Source organism: Thunnus thynnus, chromosome 24, assembly GCF_963924715.1.
Source record: "Thunnus thynnus chromosome 24, fThuThy2.1, whole genome shotgun sequence".
In the NCBI taxonomy this organism is placed as follows: domain Eukaryota; kingdom Metazoa; phylum Chordata; class Actinopteri; order Scombriformes; family Scombridae; genus Thunnus; species Thunnus thynnus.
The window spans coordinates 7261977-7276753 of NC_089540.1; the positions used below are offsets into that span (position 1 = coordinate 7261977).

Below are 14777 nucleotides of genomic sequence, written 5' to 3' on the forward strand. Positions count from 1 at the left end.
TCCTGCTGTGAAATGATGCTCTTGTATTCAAAGATAGTAATGATACTTAGCAAAATACAGTAGCTATTGAATATTTATGAGAGAAAAATTGCAAATAGCATCATTAAGGGTGACTGTGGGAGGTATATAGGCGGTAACAACTACAGTATATGAAATATTATGAAGGGAATTAATTAATTATTCAATACTCCAAAGTATAGTGAAGATAGAGTAAGAAAATGTTCATTCTGTAGTAAACTTACTGTTCACAATGGCGTTCAACTTAAAGGTACCCAGTGGAGTTTGTGACCACTAGAAGCACTATGGAGCTTTTTTTTTTTAAGTGTGAGCCCCTGTTAAGTTTGTATCTCATTCTCATGCATGAGGTCACAATATATAGTCTTTCCGAATGCTTCACACTATTCCAATGATCAGCAGTTGGTGCCAATAATGTGCCAAGAAATGTACCAATGTACTTTTATACTTAGATTTCTGTCTTGTGATTTCTGCCTCCATCACAGTATTTAAAAAAGGAAATATTCAGTCTTCACCTGCTTCAAATGACGTTGTTAAAGTAAAACCAAAACCTCTACATTGCAAACATGCTTATATCATCATGTGGTGTACCAATACATAAATCCCACAAAGATTAACATCTTCCTCGAAAATGAGGTGTTAATCTCACTGGGATTTACCTGATTTAATCTTGATTTTAAAAACTAAACTTTTCTTCCTGTTAGCTACAGTAGCTAACGGGAAGAAAGCCTGTAGTGTGACATCACGTTTGCCTGTGCAGTATTCCATATTTATCTCATAGCAATAAGACAATGGAAAGAAGTTGGCCACCTAACAAATTAATATGAGATACAGTTACTGATAGCTACCAGGGGAAACAAACAAGCTGTCCTCTTCCTCCTTTGGTTGTGCAATGGCTGACGCACTTCCTCTGTGCTATAAATCGAGCCTTCATTTTCACAGGACATCATACCTGGTGGCAGACAGAATAATATAGTGAAAATGAGGCTTATAGGGAACCAATCTAAACCCCGCTGGTGTCATTATTCTATAGCCATCACACTGTGCGATCAACATTTACTTCATAATGATAAGTTAAAGCAAAGACATTGTCTATTTCCAATTTAATATAGGGAAGGGTTATGTAGACATGCAATAAATTATATAGATAGATATAGATTATATATATAGATGATACAGATCTCTTTTTAATGTCTGAATGCATAAAATTCTAATGGATTGATTGCTATAATGTTCTGTATAATAATTATTTCTGGTTGGACTGACAGCTTTATACTGCTCAGCATGATATGACTGCCCAAGCTTACTTAGTGGAAGTATTACAAAAATGCACTGAAAGTTGCTCCCGCATGCCAGGCATCACCCCCTGTGGTTGTATTTATGTTTATGCACCATGTGCTCAGTCCCAGCGATCAGCACTGATGTTTTTTTTTCCGACAGGCCCTGAAGGTTAATGAAACAGTAAAATGCAGTGGCCCTGGACAAAAAAACATAGGGGATATAAACTATGTGCCTCGGAGTAGGTCAAGCATCACAAACTGAGGAGACTTTTGGAGATTCAAAAGTTAGGGTGGAGGTAAAAAAAAAAAAAAATCTACTTGGACTGGTAATATTTTCCTCAGAGCAGTTGTTATTTAGATTTATTTAGATACACCACCCTTGCCTTTACCATCTCCTGGGTAGCCTCATCAATACCTCATCATATGAAACTGTACCTGAAGAGCCTGTGAGGCTGAGGTATGCTTCCACGCAAACGCAATGAACCAACAAAAAACAGGTGTGGAGGAAGAGGTAGCAAAGTAGAGAGGAAAATAAATGCCAGCTCTCTGCTTTATCACAGAGATAATAATAAAGGGGCTTTTCAACAGACACTTGAATCAGCCGCATTAGAATGTTTGCAGCAGCATTTCACGACTCTATAGCTTGGATCACCGCCAAGGATTTTAACTATAGGCTATCTATTTCATTTTACTCCCATAACTTCCAGTTCAAAGCAACGGAAATGAATGGCAGCTTTTTTTCCAGACAAGTAACTGCAGAACCTACAGTGATGAGGATTTTAATTTGCAAGAGTGACCTTCAAATTTACCGGTCTGCAGAGTATTGATGAAACCATAAGGCTTCTAGAAAAGTGTATCATAAAATACTGTTTACTACTTACTGACAATGAGTTTCAACTAATTCTATTCTTTATTTAGATACTGGTGGGTTTTTTTGTAGACACCCACTTTGCATTGTGAGGCCTCACAGCTCACAGCTCTCTGGGTGCTGGATGCCAGAAAAAAAAGAAAGAAAATATCATGTTTTTGCAGACAGGCATCATTTTAGTCACTGACCTCCCCTACTTGTCCTCCCATCCCAAGCAAATTGTGGAAACACCACAGAGAGACAGGAACTACATTCCTAACAGGGAGGATTGTGCTTCATAATTTATTCCTCTACATCCCTTTTAAATCTCCCCCAAGGCATTCTGTGGTCGTGTGTGTCTGTCTTTGTGTGCATTCTTGCTTGCATGCATGTGTAGAACCTTTTAACACTTGAGCAATCCTGGTGACCACTAACGTCAGAGAAGGATAAATCGGACCAACCCAGCAGATAACTGCACGTATGAATGCACTAAGAGTGTTTCCCCAGCCATGTCAAATAAATGCCAACTTAATTAATTAGTATTATTTTTTATTTTTTTTTACGGGAAGTGGAACCCTTAAGTAAGGGCTGACTCTGCACACAAAAGGATGATGACTAAGACGAAAGAGAGGTAGTTTGGTTTATAATGCCGCCTGTGTGTTGTGATGATAGTGATACTGGTGGCAAAAGCTACCTCTTATAGCCTCTCTGTGGACCATAATCACCACATTTGTTGGGTGCAGAGACTCTGAGAAACAGTTAACGACCCTGTAAACAAGCGAGTGCTCCCTGCCTAGCTAGCACATTGGTAAATGTCAAGAGGGAGAGGAGGAAAACAGACCAGAGTATTGCTGTGTGCAGCCCGTAGGCAGGATAGAATATTTCTCTCATTCTGATGTGATGGTGGACAATTATAATGGGGATGAGGGCCATTCAAAGGCATAAGTCATTGGGGTCAAGGTTTAGGGTCATTTATGTGCGTACACACACAGATATGTATTGATAAGTGAATCGATTCATTTCTTGCCTCAGGTCATCCGGAACCTAACCAATAAAATGAAGGCAATAAAAGAATTCAATCAAGAGCCACACATTTCACAAGGGAGGTCAAAAGGCACTTCACATTTCTATGAAAACATTTGACATTTTGTTTGATGGAAATGTGAATATTCTCCATGTGACTATATTATTTTTAATAGAATGTCTCTTTCAGCAACTTTAAATTACACAGTCCCTTCTCTGTTTAGGAGAAGTAGCCAAGAAAGCAGTACAAACTCAGCATAAAAATGTTGTACACACAACGAATAAAAGTGTAAAAGCAAAATAGCATCAAAGTCACCAAAACGAGTCAGCAAATTCACAAGAACACCAGTAGAAAGGAGTCCAAAATCATACCAAGACATGTGCTGAAACTTGTGTAACTCTTCAGTAAATACAATTTAAATTCAACAGTAAAGACTACCTGCCTCAAACCTAGACTTCTCAAACCAAGAAGTCCTATTGTGTTTCTAAACAGTAACCAACAGGTTAGGTAAGAACATGGTGACACTTTATAATAACCATCATTAATAAATGGTAAATTGACGGGATTTGTGAGACATTATGACACATAATGTAATATCTTCCTGCTTAGCAAAAAGAAAAATCCATATCAAACCAGCACCCTGTCTTACCTTTTACTTTCCATTTCTCTCCAAATGCTGCAATTACAATTTGTCATTACAACTTAACTATACAGTTTCCCAATGTCATGAATGAGTTGGCCTGGGGTCCATTACAATGTTCTTTTGCAAGCCAGTCATGCCACTCAATCATTGCAGGTGGTCTACCAGTAATTCTACTGTAGGGTTACCCCTTAGCCTCCACACAATCTCTTTATAGGGCTCTCCAGGCCCTCTCTAAATGTTGGGTATGAACTCCTGATTGTGCATCAACAAATGCTGCACTGTGGTTCACTGTAATATCTGTAAATTAGCTGAGGCAGAGCATGTCAGTAAACCTTCCACTCATCGCTGATTATGATGGACCCTCTATTGGCATGGTGAGCTATGAGTGGAATCAGTTTTCTTCTAGTCCTACTTTCAACCAACTGGAGGACTGGTTTTGCAGATGAGTCTCCTCTGTACTTCATACCCAGCATCCCAAACATCCACTTCCTACTTTTTCATCCACCATCCGTCCCCCCTCGCCAATATTGTGACAGTAATTTAAAAACAGAAGATGAAAAAGACAAGACAGGACAAATATTTACATATAGTTTGAATTTGTTTTCATAGACCATGGTAAAGTGTAAAAGAAAAGTAATAATTTCAGCTCTGGGTAATAATGGTGGCGTGGCTAGCTAAATTATTAATATTAAATGTAATAGTTTTACTTTTATAATAATAACTGTACTTGCCTCTCTTTTATGTCGGAAGTGACCTCCTACATGCTGTCCTCTTTGTCTTTGTAGTCAATCCATTGCCACCACACATGCTCCTTGCACTTTTCTAGCCATCTGGGACAAGGTTGCTGAGCTCTCTGCTATGTTGTCTTCCATCATATCAATTTGACATAACCAATGTCCTTGAGAAAACCTTGAAAATAAATGAGAAAATGCATTAACAGAAATGCAATGGCAAGAGCTGAATGAGTAAACAATGTAGGAATTACGTTTTACTCGTATTTGATTTGATCTGTAATGATAAATATGTGTGACTTAGATAATAGTATGGTTGATTGTTAAATGTTAAACTAACCTGTACACAATTCACATCCAATTGAAGAGGGAGACCTTGGAATGGCTGAAAATTGAGTTGTACCTAATTGACTTCCTTATTTGTCTGCTTCATGGCTGCTTTGCTGACACCTCCTGGGAGATGAGTGAAAAGTAAAACAGACAGGAAGAAAACTGTACAACTGGATGATACCTGGACATTTCCACTTTTTGCCGCTTTATAATACTACTCTACTACTATGAGAGAAACGTATTTTACTTTAACACCACTACTTGTGTATGACAGCTATAGCTACTAGTTACTTTAAAAATCAAGCTACATATGAAAACAATGAGTTTATAAATATAATAATCTCTGATGAGAGCATTCAACTGTGTAATGAGTACTTTTGATACTTTAAACACATTTTGCATGGGACTACAAGACACTTTCATTTCACTGCTTTGTGGACATGTTTCAGTTTTGTAATCATTGACTTAGTATGAGTCTCTGTGAATAATTTTTACAATTGCATCATGCTTCATTGTTCTCTTAAAGGTGCAGTGTGTAAGATTTAGTGGCATCTAGAGGAACGGACTTTGCAGAAAAGGAATAGAATATTCATAAGTATGTTTCTACAGTAGCCCAGACCGGACAAACCAAACAGAGAGGGGCCTTGTGCCGTTTTTCGCAAGTTTCATGGCCACCGTAGGTTCTCCTACGCACTTGGAAGGGGAGGGGGTATTCAATTGGTTGCAATCTGCAACCTCCCTTGTAGATGCCACTAAATCTTACACACTGGTCCTTTCAGTTCATGGTTAAGTGATATAAATTTACACAGATTTATGCATCATTTCAGGAGGTCAAGAATCCCAAACACAAATCAACAAAGACAAACGATGATCTTCAATCAAAATAAATTGCTGAGTTGACCAAAGGAAGAGACTCCCTTTTGAGGGAGTTATCAGAATGTAAGTATTAAATTTACAATTACATTATCAGTAAGTAATATTTGTGCACATAAAAAGGCACATTGAAAAGCACTTACTTACTTGGGCAGAGATAGCCACATACTCTTCTTTCTTTATTTATTATGAGGTCTTAACTGTAATTTTGTCATCCATGTATCACAGCTGTACTATTTTTTTTCTTTCTCTGAATAGGACAAGAAGAAAAGCAGTGCTGGGACAGATCATGGCTTTTCAGCTGACCTAAGCGACTCCCAGTTATCTGACTCATCAGAGACATTCAAGCTTCACCCAAACGAGTGAGATGTTTTATTAATTGATTTGCTCGATTTCCCTCCCGTCCTTTTTCCGCATTAGCATCAATTACTTTTTTGTGTCTGTAAGGCATTCTGTGCAAATGGTCTTTTCTAGTGATGTGCTGCATATCAAGTACATCGATGCGAAGTGTACAGAGACGTGGCAACACACACATGCCTCATGATCCAATCAATGGAGCTTAAATTGCTTGTCCCGTTCTCTGGTAGTCATGATACCAAAACAAGCAGATTTTTCACCTAAATCAGCCCCAACTGTGGCTGTTTTTGTTTTGATTTGGGATTTGCTCCGTGAGAGTCAGACGGCTGTCTGAGCAGTAGCACTGGAGGCAGATGATGTTCTTGGGGGTCATTAATTAACTCATCCAGAGCCTTTATTAGCTCCTTAATGGATCTGGTTAGAGCGTATCAGGGCTTTGATTACCTCCCGTTGGCTATGCGGAGAGGTTGACTACATATGTGTGTGCGAGTACGTGTTTGTGTGTGGGAGTGTGTAGAGGTGCTTGCGAGTGTGTCCTTTGCACGTGCGTGAATGCGTGGGTGTGCGTAAGAACACGTTCTGGGATCTCTCTAAAAGGGTTTCATTTGATTGAGGCTGTCGAGGGAAGAGGGGGAGATGTGTGAAGAAAGGTGAACTTAACTCTTTCCTCTTGCAGATCTTAACCTCGCCAAAACCTCTCGCCGTACAGAACAGCACGCCACGATATAGTATATGTTTGTTGGTATCTCCTAGGAGACAACCGCAAAGGCACAGTAGAATGCAAGCAGATGAAATGGTGCTCATTCCGAATTGGTGAGCTCTCTTTTGCTCTGTTGACCATAGCCCTATCTCATGCATTATACACTCTCTCTCTAGCATTGTTCAGCTTGTATTGATTGACACAATATGAGGCAATGATCTTGCCATAGTATGTGTGTGCAAAGTAAGCCTCCAGGCCTTTTAGTTGTCTATGGTGAACCTTCATAATTGAGAGACGGAGTTTGGTGCCCCATGTTGCACTCTTTGTCTCTCTCTCTCTCACACACACACACACATTCAGCAGCATTCCTTCGATATCAAACACATGGTGTCCTCCCTCCAGCTCTCCCCACCGTCTCGCTGTCAGTTTGTCGCCGAGTCTGCACACTTGCACCCCAAGGCTTTTTCTACCGCACGCAAGCTTCTACAGAGGGTGCCGGATTGATTGGGGGTTGGGGGGGGGGGGGGGGTCCTTGAATCCGCAGGGAGATGAGAGGGGACAAGATGATTTATTAAGAGAAGCGACATTCTTACACGGCTAAACCTCAGAGAAGGATTGGCTTACCCCGAGTGCGCACGCACTCACGCAGATTTTCACATGGGAATTTGTGCACACTGTAAACGCACAAAACTCTCACCATTGGGAAGTAGAGTGGTGCATTTGGTTGAATGGCTGTGTAAGTTAGAGAAGTAAATGAAGCTTGTTTGATGGATGTATATGGGAGGATGGGAGAGTATGTGCATGCTTTGGGAATCAGCAGTTATATGGAGGGGAGATTTGCATATTCATTTAAATCAAAAGACAGTAACTTAATGTAATATGTGAAGTGATTTATACAAGTGGTTGCAGCTTGGTAGTTAAAGAAGCAAAGGTGATATAGACAATTTTGGGAAATGCATATGGTTTGCATTTTTATTAGAACGACATTAAGAAAATGAGGAGTAGAACCCAGCTTTTGATTTGTGGAATTTTAGATCTTAACAGTTTATAGGCCTATAAATCAGTAAGGGATGTTATCACATGTGGCAAATGTTTGTATATTGAATGTATATCATTCAAGATGCAAAAGTGCCCTCATAATTCCAAGCAAAGCTAGTACAGTCAAGGTGACATCTGCTCCGTCTCCCTCCTCTCCTGCCTCTGATTCCCTAGGTCTCTCCCATTTACCTCACTTGTGGTATTTGCAGCTAGTCAGGTGCCTACTTGTGTGATGTAGATCCGGTAATTGGCAGCATGGCCCAAGTGCTTGTTAAGACTGCATGCGTGTGGAGGATTTTTTTTTTTTTTTTTTTTAGAAGTAACAGGAACATACTCAGTTAATGGGGGTCATACTGTTGCTCATGCAAATGCAGAACATGGCTCTCTGTTGCTCAAACTCACATGATTTTCATGTTATTTTTACTTAAACTATAACACATAATAGGAGTAGCATTGTAATATTAATATTTATACATTGTACAGTAAATTTAGAGAGATTTTAACTGTGTTTCTGTTATGGACGGAAGATCAAAGAAGGCCAAACTAACAGAAAATTAAAATTAAAGATGTAAGTTAATGCCGTTTACCCAAGGTAATAATTAGATTTATTGTGCAGTATCAGATGTTGTGAGGATATTAATTAAAAAAAAAAAAAAGAGTTTTGTTTAAATTATAAGTGATAACCATCTGTTGAGGTCTTGCCAAAAATAAACACACATTTGTATGTGAATTAAAGAAATAATTGTTTCTGTCTAGTACCATTTTTATAGATGTGATTTTAGTAGAAGTCAGCTCGCTTACAGCTTCATGAACAACTCCTGGAATGTCATTGTAGAGTCGATTGTGATGAATTGTAAGATGCACTTACCTCTCAAGTAGTATTAAAGGAAATGCATTTAGTTTCATTTTTCAGAATTGTGACACTTGTCTACTTACCTGCATGAACATGCACTTAGATACTTAAAACTAAGTGTGGCTCTTCTGAAAGACCGCCTTGTTGCCACCTTTGTCCTCAAGATGTCCTCAGTGAGTTTCTTGCCTTCATAGATCACCTGACTATCCCTGATCAGCCACCTGTCTGTGCAGGTGTTCCTCACTAACTCATTAGTGTGATAGTATATGTAAACCTCAATTTCTTTTTGTCAGATTTTTTTCTTTTGTCACGTTCTCTAAATGCTTTGGTGCTTTTGGCGTTGGTGTTAAGCCTTCTGAGTCTCCTTTTTTTTCTATCTGTGTTACGGGAATATCAAGTACAATTGATCATAAGTACAGCCATGTGTAAAAGTCAAAATGAAACCCCTTCATTACAACTATAAACCAACTCTGACCTCGGCAGCACAAAGAGCGATTTGTTTTAGAAAGGCTTCAGCTCAAAATGCTGGTAAACATGAAAGCTGTCATCAGCGGCTTACGTTGAAACAATTACACAAAAGAACATAAAAACCCAAATGAAGGATTTTCAAAAAGTCATTTTGCAGAGTTAATTATATCTATTCAAAACTCTTCTTTAGTGACCTTTCCTCACAGGGGGGAATGACATGCGGTTCTGCTCTCTCCACAGAGTTTATCTTCCTATCAAGAGAGCGTTTCCATTTAATTCCACTTCTTTCCCTCTCTAACCTTTTTGATACAGTGGTTAGGTATACAAATGATGATCTTCATATCGTTAGTGAGGTGAATTAGCATTTGCTTTTTTTGCGGTATTATCTCACTTTGGGTTTACATAAACGTTCATTGTCAGGTTTGCAGCGGCTCTTCTGAATTATGCATGAGGCCCTTCCCTGGGCTGAATCCTAGAACTTGAGATCAGCATATTTTAGATATTTGCCAATTTTTCCTCAGCACATTTGGCATTAATATGTATTCCTCGTCTGTAACTGTGATAGTAACACCTTTTTGGTTGTGCGTGGTCCGCGCTCTTCCTTAGCACAGCTCAAAAATGTGTAAAATACATGAGATAAACTCGCATGTATTTGTCAAAACAAATGCTTTAACACTATGTATCTTCACGGCTTGATAAATAGAAGATGGCATACTGCTGTGCTGTTTAGAGTACCCTACTGTTAGAAATAGGTGCTGTAATGCATAATTTTTGCTCTTATAGACAGATTTATTTCCTTATCTTTTTGCATAGTTGAGCATAATAACAGTGGTCTGGGTTGAATGCAAACACAGCTAGCTGGAAATTTTGAGTGCTGTGCTATTTAACAACATGACAAAGACATTTCACTCAATTAAGGTTTGATACAGTTTACCTTTCTGCATTTCCAGCATGAACATAATATAAAGTACGGCAGCAATTTTGCAAGCTTTAATGGGTGACTGTGCAAGTGTTGTTTTCATACTGCCATATAACACTATACAGTATGATGTAATATGGAGGACAAACTATACAAAAATAGAATATGTATGTATGTATTGAAATGGGGGGGAAAAAAACATCCCTGAGTGAAAATATGCAAGCCTGTCTCCTAGAAATGACGTGCAATTTCTTTCGTCAAATACATCTTGACAGGAAAGGTAATTGCAGCATAGATTATGTTGCTTGGTATTATTATTCTAGTGTAGGAAGTGCTGCATTTATGTATCACACGCAAGTTTGTATGAAGTTGGTCAGGGTGGATGTTGTGCGTACAAAGTGTAGGACTTAACTATCTTTAGGGAAAGAGTTCATTAGGATTAAATGTTAGTAAAGCAAACACAGTGTCTCATGACTTTCAACTTTATTCATATTTAACCAAAATCTCGATCATTTACTGACTTTTACAAAGTGTTTTGAGTGCATAAACATAACCATAACATCTCTAATAAGCCTATGATAAGCTGTCACGCTCTCAACCAGGATACAAACTCACTCACCCAAGACTCTTTGTGGTGTGAGCCTTGGTGGAGAAAATGAATTGTGTATTTTCCAATACACCGTATATACAGTGTACATACAGTATCAGTACACTACAGAACCAAACATCCGAAAGTCCTCTTTATTAAGTTGCTGCTGTGTATCTTTGCACATGAAACTCAATCAGAGTATTGGAATGTTATTGTAGAGATGTTGACACAAAGGAACTAGGAAAATGGAGAGGTGAAGAAGATGGCAGTTTGTGTTTTTTTTTTTTTTCTTACCACTCTGCTTTGAGAGATGTGAAAGCCTGCCTAAGGTATTGAGAAACAAGTGGGATGTCATAATAAATATATCCTTTTTTTATTACAGTTTTTCAAAGATATTTTCTGGACTGGAGTGAAAATCACCATCACCGTTACCATTATGGAGCCAAAGCAGTGGAACATTGTTAAAATCACATAAAATCCTCGGCGCAACATCAACAGCTATAAGCATGGCACATAAACTTGAGGTTTTGAGATGTTGCAATAAGTGTGTGAGCTTTCTAAAACATGGCTAATGCATGCTTTTACAGTGGATGAAAGTGATTCAATTTTCTTTATAGGATAAGCTGTGTTTAAACCACAAGACTGGTTTGGAAATATGAAAATTTTAAATCTCCCGAAGCTTTTGCCATCTGATGTGCTAATGGAAATTAATTGTAACTTAAACCTTTGCTTTGTGAATCCAAATATGAGTGTGCACTTTAATCATTGCGAATTGAGCAAACATTAAGAAGAAAAAAGCCCGAATCTATCTGGAAGTCATATCTAGTTAAATTGCATCAGGGGATTATTTAAAACCAATGTTCTCATTAAAATCTTTGCATTATTAACTATTAACATATTAATGTATTATCAAATATACATTATTTTACTACATCTACATTCAATTGTGATTCTTTAAGTCTTGAATAGAAGATGAGTATAAAAGTGTCCATATTTACTTAACCTACAGGCCCACTTTGCAACATGAATTCTTTGACTGAGGCAAATTTAGTACTGATTGTACAGTGTCATACCTTCTGCACCTATTATAATAGGACTTCTCCCTATTTAGCAATGCAATATCTTGATTGATCCCTATGCAGAGTGTTAAGTAGCATCTGATAAATGTCACATGATTTTAAAAAGCAACAAGTACCCTAATTATTCTGCACTATGTCTGCAGAGAATCAAAAAGCCAACATAAACCACACAAATACTGCAGTCCACCCTGGTATCAATAACACATATGTCATATTCTCTTGCGGTGACACTCCTAATCTGTGTAATGTGAACTCCTAAAGAATCCAATGGTGAGCTACATCATTTAGAAATTTCATCAAATTCCAATCAGTAGTGTGTGAGATATCTGATCTATAGTGCAAGTAATCAGGCATTGTTACGGAGCAGCCATTCCCTCACTCATATTAACATCCATCTTTCTCAGCAGCAGGAAAATTTGCACACAGGCTGCCCTGGTAATTCTGCTAACCAGGCCTAAATAAAAATCACCAATCAGAAAAAGCTATTCAAATAAAATGCAGCCTCATAAAACATCTTTATGACTATTAGTGGAATTTACTGTGGGGTACAATCAAAGATATTGACCATTTATAATTGGAAATACTCTAAGAGGGTGGACAATAATAGCATAATGATGATGATATTGGGGAAAACAAAATGAAAAGATTGGAAATAGATAATAAATAAAAGAACTTTCATATATTTAAAGCAGAGGAACATCAAATGATGTGTGTTTTTTATGGTTGCAATATTGTGAAAATGTCACTTTTTAACTGTGAAATATAAATGGCTGGCTAATAAGGGTTAAAGGTATATCATAAACAGTAATTGTAAAAGTTTGATTTGTATAGGAGATATGTGTTGAAAAAATACTAAGGCGCAGATTTTTACAGTGTAACTGACCAGGCTAAGTAGTGCAAAGGAAGTGGCACAACTCTATACGGACTACTTGACATAAAAAATGGAGTTAGCCCCGGAGTCTGTCAGCGGCGTGATCATACTCGTGTGTATTAGGAGCTAGAGGGGGAAATATTTCATCTGCATCCTGGACGTGACAGAATTTGAAATCAAAGCTGGGAAGGCCTGCCTTCACTTGCCCTGCCACTGGAACATTTTTCCCTTATCTTTGCTGTCTTCACCACTGGCAGGCAGACGTGACTGTAAATGTAAAACTCCCCCCTGCCCCACCTCCCGAAAATGAGTGTAAAATCTGTGGCTTGGCTGAGAGCACGCTGGCCCTATAGCATTCACCAACCATAGTAACTTTCCGGAGAGACGTACTTGGTGCCAGGTTCTGCCTTTTTATCAGTTTCCCAGAGTCTGACAGTGTGCACAAGCAGGTCTAGGTGAGGAAAATGAATTGTAAATTCTGGCTGTCAGCCTACCAAAGTAGCAGCAGCTAATATCGAAGACCAAAACTTCAGTACACTACTGAATATGAGTCATAGGCTTTGCTGGGTTTGCTGACAAAAGATATAGGAGAATAGAGGGAAAAAAAACTATGGGGGAGGAGGGATGTTGGTTTACAGAACATCTGTTCTGTAAATGAACTTAGCTAGAAATAAATCTAAATTCAGTATTTTTTACTGAGTACATCTGCTCTTGTCTCTTGCCTCTCAATAGGTGGAAGCCTTTCAAACATGTTTCTCTTGCTTGAACTGAGGGGCGGAGCTAAACTCTCAGCACGGAGGGGGGTGGAGCATTCTCGATGGGCCCTTCTGACAAAGTCAATTTAAAATTCACAACTTTAAAATAGTTGATATATCCCATCCATAAACACAAATTGTCACTTATTGAGTCAAGCAGGCATATGTCTAAGAAAACATACTGTGAAGCCACCTTGTCAGTCGAGCCTGTTCTGAAGAAAAAAAAAAACAGGTTGCCAGTCGTGTTAAAATGTTTCTGCACTGAGGACAACAAGCGGCGCTCTACGTGCATCGATTGACGAACAGTTCAGCACCTGACGAACAGTTCAGGCTGTCACAGACTGTCGCTGGCTGTCGCTGTGACGGGGCACACGCAGGCTGTCGCAGGCTGTCGCTGTCTATTGGTGGTGGTGCTGAACGCAGACAGGCCAGGTGCACTGTTTCATGTGTCTCTTACATGGAAATAACGAACATAAAATAGACACGGCGGTCTACAATACTGTAAGTCCTATTCAAATATAAAATAGATACAGTAGTATACAACACTACATAAGGACTATTCAAATGGGTGAGGTCCTGTAGTGGGCCCTTATACAGCCTCTGGGCTGCGTGGAGATGCAAGACAGATCCAAGGGGAAATTTGCAGGGACAGAAGGGCGGAACGAAGAGAAATGTGGGTTACAATGAGGCATGCTATTTCAGCACCATGGACAGTACCATGGATTTGCTGATATTTAAGCAGCACAACTGCTGATAGGCTATTTCAGAACCATAGTCAGCGCCATGTATTTGACCAATAATTTGCACAAACCTGGCAAATGAATACAATTTGACATTCAGTGATGTTGGATGGCAATGCAGCCACACAACCATACAGCCTACATAGTCAACCCACACATGACAACTAACTTCAAGTGTGCAAGCAATGTATGGCCTGCCGTTAATACAATAACCAAGCAGACATGGCGGTCTTCAACATAAGCAGCAACAAACAACACCATTTCTGAAAAAGGCCAAATAGCCAGCATCTATGACAAGCCTATGTCACACAAATAATGAATAAATACTCCGCATTTGAACATACCAAACTCAAAGATACTCCTGAACTATATACAGTAATGTGACCTGATCTTATAGCACCATCCTCCTCTCCTTCGTCCTTGCAAACCTTTCAATCACCTTGTTCTTATCAATGACAATATCCCTCCCTATGGAGAGTAAGGTGGGGTTTGAGAGTCTGGCCTCCTTCATGCATGCCTGGAGATAGTTTTTAATTAACTTCAGGCAGCTTAAACTATGTTCCGCATTTGCAGTGGTGACTGGTCGTGTTTTGTAAATACGAAATACCGATGTTGGGAAATGCCCTTTCCATATTGTTGCAGATAATGAATGGCAGAACAGCCTC

The 14777-nt window shown here is 38.9% G+C and overlaps 1 long non-coding RNA gene across 3 annotated transcripts in view; it reads left to right on the plus strand.

Moving 5' to 3' along the window:
• The window catches only part of LOC137177397 (uncharacterized), a 212021-nt gene that overhangs the window by 12772 nt on the left and 184472 nt on the right, over positions 1-14777 (plus strand). For all 3 annotated transcript variants that reach the window (XR_010926101.1, XR_010926100.1, XR_010926102.1), the window contains exons 3-4: positions 5698-5809; positions 6002-6105. This is a non-coding gene — a long non-coding RNA (uncharacterized lncRNA). The remainder of the gene's footprint in view (positions 1-5697; positions 5810-6001; positions 6106-14777) is intronic.